Source organism: Triticum dicoccoides, chromosome 6B (assembly GCF_002162155.2).
Source record: "Triticum dicoccoides isolate Atlit2015 ecotype Zavitan chromosome 6B, WEW_v2.0, whole genome shotgun sequence".
NCBI lineage: Eukaryota > Viridiplantae > Streptophyta > Magnoliopsida > Poales > Poaceae > Triticum > Triticum dicoccoides.
Genome location: NC_041391.1, coordinates 527,492,172 through 527,499,642, shown reverse-complemented (window position 1 = coordinate 527,499,642; position 7,471 = coordinate 527,492,172).

The following is a 7,471-nucleotide window of genomic DNA, read 5'->3' as shown; positions in this document are numbered from 1 at the left end:
GGGTCCCGGCCCTCAAGCTGGTCTCAGCCGTCGCTGGTTTTCCGGGGCACGATGCCGTGGGCAAAGCCAGAGGGTGAGGGCTGAAGAGCCGGTAGGAGCCCTGAGTCGTGATGCTCAGGTACCCCCCCTTTAACGCGCAAGCTTGGTTAGATGTCGGTGCTCTATGTCCTCGAGTCCCGGCCCTCGAGCTGGTCTCAGCCGTCGCTGGTTTGCCGGGGCGCGATGCCGTGGGCAAAGCCAGAGGGTGAGGGCTGAAGAGCCGGTAGGAGCCCTGAGTCGCGATGCTCAGGTACCCCCACTTTAACGCGCAAGCTGCTGACATCAAGGGAGAAGGGGTGCCACAGACAGGCACCAAATAACAAGCATGATGGGTCTAATGCATAGCCCGAAAATAAACGCAAGAGGGATACACACCGCTGGGTCTGACCCGAGCGACTTGAGGATGATGCAGCCCGAGGGGATCCCCCAATGAAGTAACCTAAGAACATGAAATAAAAGGGATACACGCTGCAGGGACGGACCCACGCGGCCTAGGAATAATGCGGCCCTGGGGGGCGCTCCCAGCTGGAAATGAAACTAAAAAGATGTCACCTGATAGTGTTGACGACGCAGGGGTGTTGAGGTAGCAGACGTAGCGGGCTGCGGGGGTCGATCATCACGAGCCCCCAGGCCCAGGAGCCTCGGGAGGCTCCGGGGGCGCTGGTGGCTCCTCGCGAACCATCTCCATCTCTACCAGGACTGCAGAGTGTCTGGCCTCCTGAGCCTCCAGGATGCTCCTTATGAGGCGCTGGCGTACCGCAGCCGCGTTCGGCAAGCCGTAGGGCATGCGAACGTAGCTGTGGGGTGGGCCCCTGCAGCGCCCCACATGTGAGGGCCAGAAGCGCTCCTGAGAGGCGACTCGGTTGAGCCCTGGGATGTCGATGCAGACGCGCAGCCCGCCGTCCTCTCCTCGATGGGGAGCTGCGGCGGGTAAGCGGCGGCTGCCACTCATTATCCTTGACTCATGTAGCTCCTGAATGGCCTTGCTGACGAACTCCTGAGGGTTTGGCCCTCCTTGCCTTGCTCCTTCTTGAGGGAAGCGTGCTTCGAAACACGCCTCCAAGTGGTGCCCAAGCGCCTCCCTCGTGACCTTGGCAAGGTCGGTGGCCCTCCAGGGGAGAGCCCCCAAGCCCTGCCTGAGAAGGGCGCCGGGCGCGCTTTCCTATGCGATAGAAGGAGGTTCCCCCTGGGCAGGCGCGGGCTCTGAGGGACCTGCCTTCGGAGGGGCCAGGCTAGACGATGTCTTCTTCTTCTTAGGGGCGGTCTCGGGAAGCCTCCTGCTTCCGTGGTCCGAGTCTTCCAGTGATGCGGCCTGAAAGGCTCGCTCCAGGGAGCACACCGCGTCTTTCTCCTCACAGGGCACCGTGATGACTCCGCCACTTCCTGGCATCTTGAGGACGTTGTAGCCATGGTGAGTCACGGCCATGAACTTGGCCAGCGCTAGGTGCCCGAGGATGGTGTTGTATGGCAGGCGGATGTGGGCGACGTCGAAGTCGATGAGCTCTATGCGGTAGTTGTCACGTGTCCCGAAGGTGACAGGGAGGCGAACCTGCCCAATCGGGACCGTGGAGCCGTCGGTGACTCCGGAGAAAGGCTTGGTTGGCTGAAGCTGATCGTAGGGCACTTGAAGATTGTTGAATGTTTCCACGGACAGGACGTTGAGCCCTGCCCCACCATCGATGAGAGTCCTGGTGACTAGCACGTTGCTGATGATCGGGGAACAGAGCATCGGGAGGACTCCGGCTGTGGCCGCGCACTTGAGCTGATCTGCTGAGCTGAACATGATGGCGCACGCCGACCACCTCAGAGGGCGCGTGGCTTCGAGCTTGGGGAGGACTGCATTCACTTCGGGGGCGAACTGCTTGAAGATGCGCTGAGAGGCTGGGGCTTGAGCTCCGCCCAGGATGCAGGCGATCGCGCGTGGCTCCTGGAAGCCCCCAGCCCCCTCGTCCTGATGACGGTCCTCATTTCTCCTTGGCTGCGGCAGCAGCGGAGGGAGGCCTGCGTTGCCTTGCGAGCGATCCTCGCGAGGCTGATCCCTCCAGTCTCCCTTGCGAGGCGGGTCTTGCCAGCGATCCTTGCGAGGTCGGTCGCGCCACCCTTGGCGTGGGCCACGGTCTTCCCAGCGTCCTGCATTCCTTCCTCCTCCTCGACCGTAGCCCCGGTCACCGCGGTCGGGGCGTCGGCCGATCCTTCCTTCTCACACGGCCCGGAGCTCTTGACATTCATTGGTGTTGTGGGTGTGGAGGTCGTGGGACACACAGTACCGACTGCCCTTGGAAGATTCGGGCAGATCTCTGCCCCGCTTGGTGTCTGGTTCTGCCGCGAGCACGGCAGCCCCCTTGCGCTTCACATCCTTGGCCTTGGGTTTCTTCTCTTCTGGGTATGCGTCAGGCAGCTCGAGGAGGGAGAGGCACCCTTCCTCAGCCCTGGCGCACTTGGTCGCCAAGTTGAACAGCTCCAGAGAGGTGCACAGGTCTTCATGCATCACCAGCTCCTCCTTCATCTTGACGTTGCGCACGCCGTCGGAGAAGGCCGAGATGATGGCCTCCTCGGTCACCTTGGGAATCTTAAGGCGTCCGTTGTTGAAGCGCTGGATGTACTTCTGCAGGGTCTCCCCTGGCTGCTGCTTGATGCGGCGCATGTCGCTCACGGCAGGTGGCCGGTCACGAGTACCTTGGAAGTTGGTGATGAAGCGGGTGCACATCTCGTCCCAGGAGGAGACCGTGCCGGGGGCCAAGTTCAGGAGCCAGGTGCGGGCCCCGTCCTTGAGCGCCATGGGGAACCAGTTCGCCATGACCTTCTCGTCTCCGTTGGCGGCTTCGATGCCCAGCTCATAGAGCTGGAGGAACTCAGTGGGGTCGGCCATGTCGTCGTAGCGAGGAGGCAGGTCTGGCTTGAACTTGTCGGGCCACGCAACGTTGCGTAGCTCGATGGTGAAGGCACGGCAGCCTGCTGTGGCTACGGGAGGCCTTGGGTGACGAAGAGCTTGGTCTTGCGGGTCCCCACGCGCTGCAGCTGGGAGCAGCGCGGGGTCTTGACGCGCGGGAGCGGGAGCGTGGTCGCGACGAGCCGGAGCAGGGAGCACTCGGGCAGCTTCTTGCGGACGAGGGACTTCTTGGCAGCTCTTCTCTTGCCGCGCTGGCGCCTGACGGAGTGGATCCCGCCCAGGGGCCACGCGCCTTGGGGCCAGGGCGCCTTCTTGAGGAGGAGGTGGCTGGGGCGCCCCCGGGGCTTCATCGCCCACGCGGGGCGGGGTGCGGCGCAGCGGGACGGATGGCGCAGGAGAGCCCCCTGTGGCACGGATGAGCTCGGTGATGCGGTCGAGCCATTCTTCGTAGACGTCGTCGACGCGACGGTAGCGTAGGAGCTCGTTCGCCGTGATGAGCATGGCTCGAGCCTCCATGGGTGCACGGAACGCACGAGACGAAGAACCCGCTGGGGTGAACGAGGGGGTAGCAGTGCGGCCGTCTTGCCTCACGGAGGGATGCTGGGATGATGCTTGCTGCTCGTTCCCCGCCGGGCCGGTGGCGGCGTTGATGGCAGGCGATGGGGAACGACGAGGGCGCCCGCCGACGGGAGCCGTCTGGGTGACGCGGGAGGCGAGAGCAGCTCGGCGCTCGGCGCGGGCCCGGCGATCATGAGACATGGATGCGATGGTCGGAGGAGAACAGGGCGGTGGAAGATGAATTTCGGTGCACCCCTACCTGCCGCGCCAAATGTCGGATTTCGAGTTTCAGCAGACCCTTGAGGTTCGAACACTGGGGTGCGCGCGGAGATCTCGCCCACTACCTACCTACACCCCACCGCCATGCTAGGATCTAAGCTATGAAAAGAACAACACAAGAGACACAGTGTTTATACTGGTTGAGGCTGGTGTAATACCCTACTCCAGTGTGTGGTGTGGTGGATTGCCTCTTGGGCTGATGATGAACAATACAAGGAAGAACAGCCTCGCGAGGGTCTGTTCTTGGCTGGTGCGATGAACTACTAAGGGGAGTTCAGTCGCCTCTCTCTCTCTCTCTCTCTCTGGTTGCTCTCTAGATGCTTATCAAGATGCCTCTACCCTGTGGGTGACTAGTCCTATTTATAGGCAAAGGCCCTGGGCCTCTTCCCAAATATTGAGCGGGAAGGGCGCCAACAATTGGCCATTTTGAAGGGGAAAATCTGGTACACTTATCCTGACTAAAGTTGGTCCTCGCCTGTCAAAGGCTCTGGTGGTGACGCCGGCTTGGGCTCCACGATGACCTCCTTCCTGCCGTTGGACTGGTCTTGGTCTTGTTGCACCGAAATGGATGCCTTTGCTTGATGCTCTCGCCTGCGCTTGCTCCCTTTGCACCAAAGAGGAAAGGAGGACACCGGGCGGGCTAGCGCCCGCTGGCGCCCTTGGTCGTCATGGCTTGCGTCACGGGTACCTCGTGAGGTACCCTGCCTTGATCTCTCCGCCTCCTCGCGAGCCAGCCTGATGAGGCCGCGCCTGAGGAAGCTCCTTATCGTCCGCCCTGCGAGGCTTGGCCCCTCGCGAGGGTCTTGAGCTCGTGTTGATGAAGATGGGCCGTGCTGGGCCCCCTTTGAGCCACGTCGCAGGCCGCAGGCAGGCAAGTCTAGGGACCCCCATTCCCAGAACTCCGACAATGGTTAATGAAGGCATTGTCTTGGGGCATAAGATTTCCGAGAGAGGTATTGAAGTTGACAAACCCAAAGATGATACTATTGAAAAGATGCCATGTCCCAAGGACATAAAAGGTATAAGAAGTTTCCTTGGTCATGCCAGTTTTTAAAGGAGGTCCATTAAGGACTTTTCTAAGATCTCTAGGCCTCTGACTAATTTATTGCAAAAACATATTCATTTTGTCTTTGATGATGATTGTGTAGAAGCATTTGAAATACTTAAGAAAGATTTGATCACTGCACCTATTGTTCAGCCACCTGATTGGAATTTACCTTTTGAAATTATGCATGATGCTAGTGATTATGCTGTAGGTGCTGTTCTAGGGCAAAGAGTTGATAAGAAATTGAATGTTATCCACTATGCTAGTAAGACTCTTGATACTGCCTAGAGAAATTATGCTACTACTGAAAAAGAGTTCTTAGTAGTTGTGTTTGCATGTGATAAGTTTAGACCTTATATTGTTGATTCCAAAGTTACTATTCGCACTGATCATGCTGCTATTAAATATCTTATGGAAAAGAAAGATGCTAAGCCTAGGCTCATTAGATGGGTTCTCCTGCTCCAAGAATTTGATTTACATATTATTGATAGAAAGGGAGCTAAGAACCCCGTTGCAGACAACTTGTCTAGGTTAGAGAATGTTCATGATGACCCACTGCCTATTGATGATAGCTTTCCTGATGAACAATTAGCGGTCATTAATGCTTCTTGTACTTCTCCTTGGTATGCTGATTATGCTAATTACATTGTTGCTAAATTTATACCTCCTAGTTTCACATACAAGCAAAAGAAAAAGTTCTTTTATGATTTAAGACATTACTTCTGGGATGACCCACACCTTTATAAAGAAGGAGTAGATGGTGTTATTAGACGTTGTGTGCCTGAGCATGAATAGGAACAGATCCTACACAAGTGTCACTCTGATCCTATGGAGGACACCACGCTGGAGATAGAACTGCACACAAGGTACTGCAATCTGGTTTTTATTGGCCTACTCTCTTCAAAGATGCTCGTAAGTTTGTCTTATCTTGTGATGAATGTCAAAGAATAGGTAATATTAGTAGACGTCAAGAAATGCCTATGAATTACTCTCTTGTTATTGAATCATTTGATGTTTGGGGCTTTGATTATATGGGACCTTTTCCTGCCTCTAATGGTTACACTCATATTTTAGTTGCTGTTGATTACGTTACTAAGTGGGTCCTAGTAGTGCTGATCATAACACTTCTATCAAAATGCTTAAGGAAGTTATTTTTTCGAGGTTTGGAGTCCCTAGATATCTTATGACTGATGGTGGTTCACATTTTATTCATGGTGCTTTCCGTAAGATGCTTGCTAAGTATGATGTTAATCATAGATCGCATCTCCTTATCATCCGCAGTCTAGTGGTCAAGTAGAGTTGAGCAATAGAGAGCTCAAATTAATTTTGCAAAAGACTGTCAATAGATTTAGAAAGAATTGGTCCAAGAAACTTGATGATGCACTATGGGCCTATAGAACTGCATACAAAAATCCTATGGGTATGTATCCATATAAGATGGTTTATGGAAAAGCTTGTACCTCTAGAACTTGAACATAAAGCATATTGGGCTATTAAAGAGCTCAACTATGACTTCAAACTTGCCAGTGAGAAGAGGTTGTTTGACATTAGCTCACTTGATGAATGGAGAACCCAAGCCTATGAGAATGCCAAGCTATTCAAAGAAAAGTCAAACGTTGGCATGACAAAAGGATACAAAAGCGTAAGTTTAACATAGGAGATTATGTGTTATTATTCAACTCTCATTTAAGATTTTTTTTGCAGGAAAACTTCTCTCTAAATGGGAAGGTCCTTACGTTATCGAGGAGGTCTATCGTTCTGGTGCCATAAAAATCAACAACTTCGAAGGCACAAGTCCGAGGGTGGTGAACGGTCAAAGAATTAAACATTATATTTCAGGTAATCCTGTCAATGTTGAAACTAATATTATTGAAACCGTAACCCCAGAGGAATACATAAGGGACACTTTCCAAAATGTTCCAAACTCCGAAAAGGAATAGGTATGTGGTACGGTAAGTAAACCGACTCCAAAACAACTCCAATGGCAATTTTTATCAGTTTTGGAATATTCAAGAATTTTAGGAAGAAAGAAGTAGTCCGAGAGGGACACGAGGCCCCCACGAGAGTGGAGGGTGCGCCCACCCTTACTGGGCGCGCCCCCCTGTCTCGTGGCCACCTCGTGTGCCTCCCGGACTCCGTTTTCTTGCACATTACGTATTTTGATCGGTAAAAATTCATTATATACACTCCCAAAGGTTTCGAGCTGTTTCTGTTGCAGATTTAGAGCATTATGTCATCTCAGGATTTGGAAGGGGAAAGCTATGTGGCTGATTACCTTGCAGACCCTAAGGTCTATGGGGACTTGGAGCATGATGGCTGGACTTCTGAAGAAGAAGAAGACTATGAGCCTAACAGAAAGGAGGAGACGAGTTCAGACGAGGATGAAACCCCATTACCTAAACCTGGGGATATGCATGTGGAGTTTAAAAAGTCAAGCCTCCCTGATAGAGCAAAGAAGCCAAAGATCGAGTTTATTCCTTTTCGTCTCTTGCAAGAAAATAAACAGGAATTATGCAAAAGAGTATTAAGCCTTGAGCAGGAGATCGAGGTCCTAAAAGAGCAAAATACTATACTCAAGCGTAAATTGAGGAAGAATCCTACATCATCAACAACTCCTACTTCACCACCTCCAAGGACATAATCACATGGGTATGGGCACT